This window comes from Terrapene carolina, unplaced genomic scaffold, assembly GCF_002925995.2.
Source record: "Terrapene carolina triunguis isolate 2854851 unplaced genomic scaffold, T_m_triunguis-2.0 Scaffold97, whole genome shotgun sequence".
Taxonomy (NCBI): domain Eukaryota; kingdom Metazoa; phylum Chordata; order Testudines; family Emydidae; genus Terrapene; species Terrapene triunguis.
Window position 1 is genome coordinate 17,828,521 of NW_020664448.1, and position 12,797 is coordinate 17,841,317.

A 12,797-nucleotide genomic window follows, 5' to 3' on the forward strand; every position below is an offset into this window, starting at 1 on the left:
GTTGAAATATTCTGTTCTGATATTTTCAGAATGGAATGTTTTGTCTCTTTATTGAGTTTTTGAAACAAAATTTAATTGTTATATACTTTTAACAAAAGTTTTAAAAGGTCAAAATTTGAATGAATTGTTTAGATTTTATCAAAGGAAATCATCTTGATTGACTCCAAACAAAAATTTGTTCAGAATTTTGATTTCTGGGAAGTCTTGAAATTTTTTGCGCTCTATTTTGGAACAGGAAAAAAAAATAGTAACTGTAGGATTTTCTGCAAAACAGAAAATCCCGATCTCACCCAGGTGTACTCCAAAGTCCATCTGGTGAATTTGAAAGCTAATCCCTTCCAAAGCATTGGCTTGTGTATTTTCCAGCTGGAGGAGAATTTCAGAAATGTTGAGGTTAACCAAATAAGATATGTTTGGGGGGGGGGGAACCCCTTATTTTACCTTTTGAAATGTTCTCCAACATTTTTTGTAAAGCCTTCTTCCAGCCTAGAAAATTATTCTGATCACTTGTTCACAGGCAGTTAAGAGTTCAACTTGGTTGTCTGACAAGAAATGTGGTTGTCCCAGTTTTGGGGATTTGGCTTCGCTGCTGCTGTGATTGTCTGATGACACTTCTCAGAATTCTGCTTGTTTTGTTTTGGACTGCTGTGCTAGTATTTTTCATTTTTATTCTCTTGTTATTAGTGTCCAACTTCTACTTGGACTTATGTTTCATTTTGCCAGTACTTCAATATAAATTAAAATACCACTGCCACTACCAGTCTGAGTCATAACTGAGACTACGTAATAGCTTATTTTAAATTTGAGTAAGAAACCCTCTGATACCTAAATAATATATTAAAAAGTCTTTCACTCCATGGATGTTAATGAAGGTTGATCCAAGATTAAGGCTATTTTTGCCTGCAATTTGCAGAGTATTTTAATATCTCTGAGATTGAATTATTATTTTTTTATTGTGTAAACCAATGTTAAACAAAGTGGCCAACTTTTGGATGATCTCATGTTGCATTCTGTGGAGAAATCTAGTAATAGGAGTATCTTGTAGACAAAGTAACACACTTTATGCATTTCACTTGAGCAGCAGAACAGTCTTCTATATACAGTAACTCCTCACTTAAGGTTGCAGTTATGTTCCTGAAAAATGCGACTTTAAGTGAAACGATGTTAAGTGAATCCAATTTCCCCATAAGAATTAATGTAAATGGGGGGTGTTAGGTTCCAGGACAGCTGGGGTAGGAGGGAGGGGGGGAGGAGCGAAGATTCGGGGCGCAGGCGCCTCCTGCCGGCGGCAATCAGCTGGCTTGTGGCGTTCAGGAGGCAGGGGAGTGGGGAGGGAGGCACACAGAGTCCTCGCTCCTCCACCCTCCCTCCTGCCCGGGGCAATCAGCTGGCTTGCCGCATTCGGGAGGCAGGGGAGGGAGGGGGAGTCTGCGCGCCGAGTCCTCGCTCCTTCCCCCTCCCTCCTGCTTCCAAAACGCCACAAGCCAGCTGATTGCCGCGGGCAGGAGGCGGGGGAAGGCGCTGATCCGCAGAGTCTGCCCGTGGGCAGGAGGCACTGGGAGGGGGGGGGGGGGGGGGGGGGGGGGTGCCGCCGTGGGGGGAGCAGGGAGCCAAACAACATAAGAATGGAGCATTGCACAACTTTAAATGAGTATGCTCCCTAATTGATCAGCAACATAACAATGAAACAACGTTAGGCAGGACGACTTTAAGTGAGGAGTTACTGTATAGGGAAAAATTAAAATTGGTGGAATAGTGAGAAGAAACATAGTATTGTGGCTAAGGCCCTTTGGTGTGGGCCTTAGGATGTCTGGGTTCAATCCCCAGTTCTACCGTTCATTTCTTCAATGACCTTGGCCAAGTCGCTTAATTCCTCCCCTGTAAAATAGGGATAATGACACTTTGTCAAGTTTATAAACTCCTTGGAACAGGGTCTGTCTCTTATTCTATGTATGTATAGTGCCTACCACAATGAGACCCTGATCTCTGTTGGGGTCTCTGGGCACTACTATAAAATTCGAGAGGGTCCAGAGGAGAGCAACAAGAATGATTAAAGGTCTTGAGAACATGACCTATGAAGGAAGGCTGAAAGAATAGGGTTTGTTTAGTTTGGAAAAGAGAAGATGGAGAGGGGACATGATAGCAGTTTTCAAGTATCTAAAAGGGTGTCATAAGGAGGAGGGAGAAAATTTGTTCACCTTAGCCTGTAAGGATAGAACAAGAAGCAATGGGCTTAAACTGCAGCAAGGGAGGTTTAGGTTGGACATTAGGAAAAAGTTCCTAACTGTCAGGGTGGTTAAACACTGGAATAAATTGCCTAGGGAGGTTGTGGAATCTCCATCTCTGGAGATATTTAAGAGTAGGTTAGATAAATGTCTATCAGGGATGGTCTAGACATGGTCCTGCCATGAGGGCAGGGGACTGGACTCGATGACCTCTCGAGGTCCCTTCCAGTCCTAGAATCTATGAATCTATAATTCAAATATGTACTTAATAGCAAAAGTCCCATTGACTTCAGTGAATACAGGATCAGGCATATAGTAAAGATGTTCTGTTATGTGGAACAGTCCTTGCCATTTAAAGCTTCTCACATCACTCCATTGAGTTGTTTCCTTACCACCTCCATTTTTTCATGTTATTTCTCAATGCCCTTGAAAGTTTTTATCTTAAGGTGCATTTTACAGCTGGAAATTCCTGGATACAGCTGCTTACAGAGTCTGTAGTGTCTCGCAGTACAGAAGAGACAAAACTGTTGTAACAAATATAAAGTGAACCCTTCACTGGCCATAGACAGACCCTGTAGCTCTCTCTGTCTCTCTAACACTTGGACTGATTTAAACAGCCTGTGATGCCTCGTGTCCTCACATAGGATTTCCCTAATTCTGATGTGAACAGTTACAGAACCTCTTTCTAAACTACAAGGCCCATGAGTGAAGCTCCTTATTCAATAAATAGGTCAGTAAAGAGTGAGACAAGACATTTTGGGGGCAATTGGGATTTTTTGGCTAGAAGGGGGGTGTCAATGTTGTGAGTTGACAATGAGTGAATTCTGACGATGGAAAGGTCTTTTGGGAGATGAAGGTTTTGCAGCATTTCCTAAAGATGGTCAGATTGCATTTAGCTTATCTCCTCTGGAAGTTTGTTCCATAACCAGATCCCCTCGACCAAGAATGCTTTGTCCCTAGCTTTCACATGCTTTTCCCTGGGCTTTGTGCTCTGCATTGTTCCAGAGAAGCACAGCTGTTGTGATAGTTCACAGATCGAATTTCAGTCTTAAATGTAACTGGGAATTAATCCAATGAATTGCTTTGAAGTGTAGGGCCAAACTCTTAAACTGGCATTGGAAGCTGATTGGGAGCTGCTGCAGGGACTTGAGAAGGGGCCTAATGTGTTCATTTCAGCCTAAACCATAGAGAAGGAAGGCAACTGCATTCAGCATCTAGCTAGAGCCTGTGCATTCAGCTTCAGGTACAGTGAATTACAGTAATCCAGCCCAGATATGACAAATGCATGGATCACCATAGTCAGGTCCTTGTCCAAGAAGAAGGGATATAGTTTCCTAGAGAGCTGGAAGTTAAAGAAAACGTTGTTAAAAACTAATAGTATGTGGTCTTCCATGTTTAGTGATGAGTTAAACAGGGTCCCAAGGTTTTGCATCCCTTTGATAAATAAGGGGCCTTTGATGGAAGGTGGAGACAATGTCTTGACAAGTTCTTCAAAGAGTTGCCCCATTCCAGCCAGCAACACTTTGGTCTTGCCTGAGTTCAGCTTGATCCAACTGCTTTTCCTCCAAGAGATGATCTCTTGTAGGCATTCTGGCATCATCTCAGTAACAGAAGTGCCAGTGGAGAATGAGATACCTAGCTGAGTGTCTGGTGTATTTTTGGCAGCTGAGTGTATGGCATTTTACTATCTCTCCCAGTGGTCTCACATAGATAGGATGGATTAGAAAAGAGTATGGAACTTTATGGGAGCCTGCAGATGAGGGTTGTGATGTCTCAGGTCTTGAGCTGAAGGGCCAAAATCCATTTGCTGTGGATGTAAAATCTTAACTACAGTTTCTGCTAAGAACTTTTCATATAGGCCCGGATGAGGACTAGCTAACAAAGAACAATACGTGGCTAAGAGAAAGCTGGGGTAAACAGATAACCTTGTGTGTTTCAAGTCAGCATAACCCCGAATGTAATTGGGCATCCTTATTGCGAGTTATAGACACATGAAGCACTGAGAAAGGCCTCATGGTTACTTCCTAATGCGGGGAGGAGATAGTGGTACAATACCCCTCAGATCCCAGACAGAGTTCAGGGACAGGCCTAATATAATTGACATAAGTTATGACACCCTCCCCTCACAGGTGTATGCCAATCCTAGCCCACAGAAATGTAAGGGTAAACTTATAAACAATTGTTATTGTTAAATAATAATTATTGTTTTTTTGCTTTAAATCTCCAGGAATGTATCTGTTGGTCAAAGGGGAGAGCTGCTACCTCATTCCCCTGGACCCCAAAATTAGGATTTAACTTATACTTTAATACAGTGGTCTCCAAACTTTTTTGATCGCGCACCCCTATCAGTAAAAAGTTTTTGAGCACGCACCCCCTGCCGCGCTGAAGCAAAAAAAAACAAAAAAAACCCGCTCCTCCTGCTGCGCATCCCCAAAGATCCTCTTGCGCACCCCACTTTGGAGACCACTGCTTTAATAGACATAGTTTGGGGGTAATTACCTGATTGTCAGCAATATGTTAATTTGAGCCTTGGGCAGAGCCATTATGTAATCTTTTAGACCATTGGCTTATTGTGCTTATCTTGTCTTGCTGCTAGAACGTATCCAGGGCTTGGGAGAACCCACCCCCATCGCTTTTCTCTGCCCAATGAGCACCCTATATAATCTATTGTAATTAATTGTTCTGCAGTGTCTCTGAGCCTAATTAGCAAAGTGACACTCTGCCAGCGCTGTGCGTAATAAACTCCTGTGCTTGACTCTACACGGTGTGGATTACTGTTCCTTCAGAGCCCAGGCCTGGGAGTCCCCAGACAGCTGCCACATCATGGCCTCCACTCAATGGCTAATGAAAGCAGGTGGGCTGAGACACTATTAGGGCTATAGCCCCAGCCAAAGCACCAACCATGGCTGCTGAGATTGGAGGATCGCCCGGCTCCACTGATTGGTCCAACTACACTATTTAAGCCAGGAGGAGGAGAAGGAAGTTTGTCTGAGCAACAAGGTGATTTCCTGTTGTGGCTGTATTGGGCCCGGCTTGTGCTTGCCTCCTGCACCCTACCTTGTTCCTGCCTTTGCTCCTATTCCCACTGTGCTTGATCCTTGCTTCTCTTCCTGCCCTTATGCCTTGCCTCCAATCCTCAGTGATCAGTCCTGGCTCTGACCCCAGCCTCTGACTTCTCACCCTGATTCTGACCCTAGGCTCTGGAATTTGCATTTGACCTTGTCTCTGACCTGACACTTTAACCCCTGTTTCTGGCTCTGGTAAATGGCAGTTGATTCTGGTGTTAAGCCTTAGCTTCATCCCCCAACCTGTATACCTGCTCTGCCCACATCCCGGCCCATAACAAAGGCCTTCAGAGAGGAGAAACTGTTGTTCATTGCTACTCTCTAAGTTCACTTCACATATCACTGGTACAGTATAACACTTTGGTCAATGTTTTGAGGCTGATTCATATGCTATCCAAGCTAGTTCACCCAGGTCTAATTAATTAATATCCTATCGCACTAGAAGAGCATAATATATTTAAAATAACTTAAACTTAAATTCCAATGAAAACTGCATTCAGATACATGGTTGACTAAACCCTGTCCCAGTACCAATGAGTGATCACTGTATTTTCCAAAGCATATATTGGTGAATACCATGTAGCCACTGCCTCTGTTCTGATGCAGAGAAAAGATCTGCTGGGGAGCATATAGCCAAGTGCAAGAACATAAGAAATTCTTGAGGCTTCTAAGTCTGCTATGAAGAAGAAAATTTGCTCACCAAAATGAAAGTCATCTCTAGGAAAGGATGGGACAGATTTATCGAAACTAGAAATTATAAAAGATCCAAAGGATCAATGTATTCAGCTTTCTGTTTCTTTAATGACTTTCCTAATGCTATACAGAGGAGACTTTTCAGGGCTGTATGTGATACTAAACAGGGAAAAAATACCAAAAAAATGAACAATGAAGTTAGTCACATATGGACATAAATCATGTAGATGCTTTTTTCTAAGAGACAAATGTAGAAACAAATTCTGGCACAAAGAATCCAATGAGGTAACAAATAGAGAGGCTCTGTGGCATATTACTAGGAGTTTGAAATAAATTTGGGAGTTGTTATTAGAGAAATTCCCCATGGCCTTCAACCCACTGTGCTTCTGTATTGAAAAAAGGAAAGAGAATTGCCAGAGAAATACAATATAAATCAAAGAAGATAGTATTATTGTATATAAAGTAGTTAGAAGGCACCTAGAGTACTATAAACAACAATGAACATCACATCTTAGAAAAGATGTAAGTGCCCACAAGGGTGCAATGCTGAGCAGACAGATTTGGTCTCCGAGGTATTTGTGTGAGGAACCTGGGGATGTTTTTAATGGCAAAGGGAAGATTTTGGGCTGATGTATTTAAGATTTTCAAAATGATATAAGAGATTAGTAGAATAGGCTCACCCTGATCTTCCAATTATTCATCATAGAATCATAGGGTTGGAAGGGACCTCAGGAGGTCATCTACTTCAACCCCCTGCTCAAAGCAGGACCTAATCCCTAACTAAATCATCCCAGCCAGGGCTTCGTCAAGCCTGACCTTAAAAACCTCTAATGATGGAGATTCCACCACCTCCCTAGGCAACCCATTCCAGTGCTTCACCACCCTACTAGTGAAAAAGTTTTTCCTAATATTCAACCTAAACCTCCCCCATTGCAACTTGAGACGATTACTCCTTGTTCTGTCATCTGGTACCACCGAGAACAGTCTAGATCCATCCTCTTTGGAACCCCCTTTCAGGTAGTTGAAAGCAGCTATCAAATCCCCCCTCATTCTTCTCTTCTGCAGACTAAACAATCCCAGTTCCCTCTGCCTCTCCTCATAAGTCATGTGCTCCAGCCCCCTAATCATTTTTGTTGCCCTCTGCTGGACTCTCCAATTTTTCCACATCCTTCTTGTAGTGTGGGGCCCAAAACTGGACACACTACTCCAGATGAGGCCTCACCAATGCCGAATAGAGGGCAGCTGAATATCAGCTGAATAGCACCTGCCCAAAGCAATACAGGGGCTTTGGCAAGTATTCAAGGGCTTACTTCTTGTTTGTCTGCCTACCCAGCCCTTAATTCCATTGGAGACCAGACAATACCCTCTAATGTTAGCCGGTGAAAGGAGTGGAAAACTTGCTCAGATTGTCAAAATCTGTTGCAGGAGAATAGGTTAGCTAAGTGACATTGTGCCCTCTGACCTGCAAAAGTCCCTCAAGCTTGGCCTAGTTGGGCTCCAGGTAGAGTAGAGCAGGAAGGAGTTGGAATCACTCAAGTTCTACTCTATTTAGGAATTACGAAGCTACAAGAAAGAATGAATCCTGACCCGTCAGGGTTAACTCTTACGTATTTCTGCTCTGCACGTCCCAGTCATGGACAAGGATGCAAGGGCAGTGGAGCTCCTGAGGAACCTGTATTTTCATAAGGGACATGAGTTTTTTGTGGGTGCTCTGAGATTTCTACAAGAGACACCTGTGGAACTAGAGGCTTGTGGTACCACTGGTGGGCTATCAGACACTGCCTGTATGGGAGGAGTGGGATGATGCAGTGGAAACACTGCAGTCTCAAAGCATTTTGAATTTAAATCGGACCTTTCACAGCAATTTACACAAGCGGGCCGTGATTAATAGTTTCATAGATTATAAGGCCATAATGCACTATTGTGATCTAGTCTGACTTCCCGTATAACACAGGGCATAGGACTTCTGTGAATTAATTCCTGTTTCATCTGGCCCTATTAATCTCAGTCCCTTCTTTGTTTGACTCTATTGACTTCACTGGTATTACACCAAAGGTAAATTTGGCTATTGTACCGAACAGGCATATCCTGAGAAAGTTACAAATTACAATTTCTTCCTTAGCTCATTAAGGCCTTGTCTGTGCATGCTTCTTTTTAATGTTCCACCGGTCTTCTACTTCTGGTGCAGATCCACTGAGAGCAGCAGACAGGGGTAGCTAATGTAGAGACACAACCAGCAGCCTCTGGCCTCTTAACAACCACATCAGCTAGATCTTGTCTGAGCAGTGTTGGACAACATAGTGCTGTAAAATGCTTGCAGGTGGATTCCGTTAGTGTTCCCACCGCTGCTAGCACCTGTGATGCTGCAACTGTGGGAGATTTTAAGAAAAAGGGTGAAGGCAACACAGGCTGGTTGGCTAGGGTGGACGTGTGAGCTAAATGAAAGTTTAAATTGAAGAAGAGCCAGTTTGAGAGTGTCATGTAAAGAATGTAGTAATGGTTGCCCTGCAATGAAGACACAGTAATACTTAACAATCTGCCCCACCTTGTGTTTAATTCAGGCACTGTGGTTACTTTCTCCAGACCTGAAGAAGAGCTCTGGGAAGCTCAAAAGTTGTCCCTTTCATCATCAGCAGTTGGTTCAATAAAAGATATTACCTCACCCACCTTATCTCTCTCTGATCCTGGGACCAACATAGCTATGCCACCATTACAAATAGTAAGACTTAGCACTAACATAAAACTTTTCATTTTCAAAGGCCTTTAAACCCCCCCCCCCCAATGTTTTAAAATATGAAATGAGTCAATGTAACAGTGTTTTATGGGCATTAGCTAGTTCACAATTCCTCTCTGAGATAGGTAAGGATTATTATCTCTGTTTTACAGATGTTACATAATGTGTCCTTGGCCACATAAGGAGACTACATCTGAGCTAGGATTAGAACTTGGGAGTTCCTAGCCCCCAGCCCATCCACTGTTAGATTATTTAGAGCTAGAGTCTGACTGCCTTTTACACAGACATAAAGTGGGAGGGTGAGGGATTAAGGAGCCTTCTCGCTGCTCTTTCACAGACTAAGTGCAGGCCAAGATGAAGCCCCGACACTCAGAAGGGAACAGGGTTGCTTCTGAGATGCTTCCTATCAATACACAAGAGACAGGAAGGGATGCAAACAGGAGAGTAAATATGCAAAGCCCAGATTCCAACCGCTCCCCCCACACACAATAGCCAGTGAAGCTGGCTGCAGGGTGAGGAATAGGCTGCACCCTTTGTAGGGGTCTAACAGTTTGTGCTCTCCTCAGTGTACTCTGGGAGGCCAAATGCTTTGGTGCTCCCATCGCAGGACGGTTCCTAATAGCAGGTCAAATATGATGTCTAAAAATACTAATACCAGTAACAATACAACTACTTATGCTAATAGGCCAGACCTTTTGGGGTGGGTGGTCCCTGTTGCTTTGGAGTACAGAAGCTCTACACTCACTGGCAGTTGAGGATTGAGAGCAGGTGTTCTGCTGCTGTGCTCTTTGGACCTGTGTAGTCCCAGAGAGGAGGTAACAGCACATGCAAACCCAGGGGATCACTCCACCAGCCCTCTGCTGCTTCTGTGTCCTGTGTATATGTTGGTTCAAATACGCTGCTTGTGTAGATGGGCCCAGATCCATTGGTTCCAGTGGAGAAAACAAGCATGGTCAGTCATGGGGTGCATGTTGATGTTATCTCCCTTCCCTCATAAAAGAGGCTCTCCACAGGAAAAAAAAAAATGATTTGAAGAAACACCCATATCTGCCCAGGTGACTAGAAGGCCTGGAACATATACTCTTTTTGTGTCTGTGTGTATGTTTATTCTATATTAAGTGAATACAAATGGGAAGAGTACCCGTGATAGACTTCTACCTCATTAACTGTCATCTTGGCTTGTTTGTAGTGCTGTGCTGCTGTAAATTCAGTGGTGCCGTTTTCAGCAACTTTTATCATGAGCCTCACGTCTTTCATAAAGCCCCCAACTGTTGCAATTGCATTAGTACCTGAAAATCTCCCTAAGAAAGCTGAATTTCTAGCCCTCCTGGCTGGAGAGGAACGCTTGACCATGTGAACATTGACGTTTCCAAAACCAGCCGTTAAATAGAAAGAACCCTACAATTGTTATTTTTTTAATTTCGTGATTTTGTTGGGAGCCTGACTCATGATTTTTGAGTGTTTGGGGTTGGCAATATTGTAAACTAGTGAAATAAAAAAGATCCACCCTTACAAAAGGATGCTTTTTGAAACCCAAACGATGTGACTCTCAGTCAATGCTCACTGACTGCATATGTGGCCATCAAGTACCCACTAAAACTGATCCAATATCTGATTTTTTTAAATACAAAAAGAAAACAGCTCTTCAAAACATACAGGAAGATGTTTAGTATATAGTGGCAAAACATGTGACATAAATCTGTGTACAACAGAACTGGCATGACAGGTAATTTGTAACCTAATTCAGAAAAGACAAATAGCAATAAAAGATAATATATAGCTTCATTTTAAAACTGTCAACCAAGAGATTAGCTAAGGTATAAGGTAATTGGTTTTCATGTTCTATTAAAATCTGCTAAACAATTATTTTTTGCAAAAAGAAAAAAAAATGCTTTCATGTTTGTGAAACAACCCATTAGTGATCTATGCAGTGATGCAGAAGTTTTTTTATTAGAACTACTTTTACATCCAAAGTTAGAATATTCAGTTGATTTTTGGTGTATCAATTTGGGGCAGGAGAAGAGTCTGTTCTTTGATGTAACCAGACAGGAATATTTGAAGGGATAAACTAGTAACATTAAACTTGTGGGTTACGTTACCCTAGAAGTAAAGTAATACAAGTAGACAGTGAAATATCATTTAAAAGGTTGCACCAGAGATGATTATACCCTGTTTACAGGAATGAGGTTCAGCTATACCATCTTTGGATGACTGTAATGGAAAGTGAAACAACTTATGAAAATAACATTGAAGGTGAAGTGAGTCTTCTAAATAAGAGAAAGAAATTAGCAGTTTTCCCTTGCTTACGTTTATGGACCCTCACTGACTTTGATGGGGTTGCATATGTATAACAGATCTTTTCCAGATTTCTAAGCTTATTTGAGTCAATTCCCCATGTCTACCGAATGAATGTGGAAGAAAAGTAAATAGAAGGTGCCTGGGCTAGAACAGATGAGTAGGAGATGAGGAGCAGCTGAGAGGGGCGGTGGTACAGCAGACACAAGGAGCCACCATGGTTGCAAGGGAAAAGCAAAGAGATAATTGAAGCTGGCCAATATCATAGTCAATATGATGGACTATGAGTGAATGAGCTCTCTTGATTTTCCAGTCTTGTCAACTCCTCTTGTTTTACTCATATTGCCTCAGTCTGTCTGTTCACAAAACACATATAATTTCCAAAAGCTCCTGGTTGACAGCTGCAGAAAAACAGCTACTTCATTTGCCTAAAAGGTAAATTACACAAGAACGAGATATAAAATTAACCCAAGCACTGAGCCCCAACAGTAGCACACATTTTTAAGTAGTGCATGAAAATTTACAGCTCTTTCTGTAATATGGAGCACTTCAGATGTCTGGAAACCATGTTCTCAACCAAAGATGAAGACCTACTCAATGCAATAAACCCCAGCTGAGTTATTGCTTAAATTACTTTAATATCTTGAACAAAATGCTTTTGAATCTTATTAGATTGGAACAGCTCTTTAATACATTCATGAAGGTTGCATTGATTGTGGGATGTTTGTCTTGGAATTACATGATCATGGCTTCAAAACGCATGACTTCAAGATGCCTGTTGGACATTTAATGTTTCATTAATCTTAATTCTGACCTCTTTAGAAATCTGAGTTTGTGAAGTACTGTACCAACCTACATTGGGGGAATGGGCACTTTCACCCAATTATTAAAATCAGCAATGTTCCTTTCAAGTCCATGCAGAAGTGTTGTTACATAGGGAGCATGCTGTTACAGAATGCCATGATTGATTATGAGATTGCCCATTGCATAGCCAAGGCCAGCTCTGAATTTGAAATGCCGTCCCACTGTCTATGGAACGATAGGGGCATCTGTTAGGCAGTTGTGCTTTTATGTGGTTATGAGACATGGACAATGTATTGTTGCCATATCAGGAAACTTGATCAGTTCTGTAGACACTGTCTGTAGTCTATCTGCATGGTCAAACAGTGGGACAAGCTTTGTAATACCAAAATCCTTAATCATTCTCAGATGTCTGATACTCAAAGTATGGTCATAACAACTCAGTTGTGTTGGTCTGGGCACCTCGTTCATATGGCTGATTCAAAAATTATATTTTATGGTCTTGTTAAAACAAGTCACCTACTTTTATCATGGTCAGTATAAAGATACGCTGAGGTCAAGCTTGACAGCATGTCAGGTCAATCCCTGTACAGTAGAACCTCAGAGTTATGAACTGACCAGTCAACCACACACCTCATCTGGAACCAGAAGTATGTAATCAGACGGCAGCAGAGACAAAAAAAATGGCAAATCCCGTACAGTAGTATGTACATAAACTACTAAAAAAAATAAAGGGAAAGTTTAAAAAAAGATTTGACAAGGTAAGGAAACTTTCTGTGCTTGTTTCATTTAAATTAAGGTGGTTTAAAGCAGCATTTTTCTTCTGCATAGTAAAGTTTCAAAGCTGTATTAAGTCAATGTTCAGTTGCAAACTTTTGAAAGACCAACATTTTGTGCAGAGTTATAAACATTTCAGAGTTATGAACAACTTCCATTCCTGAGGTGTTTGTAACTCTGAGATTCTACTGTAACTGAGGTGTTTGT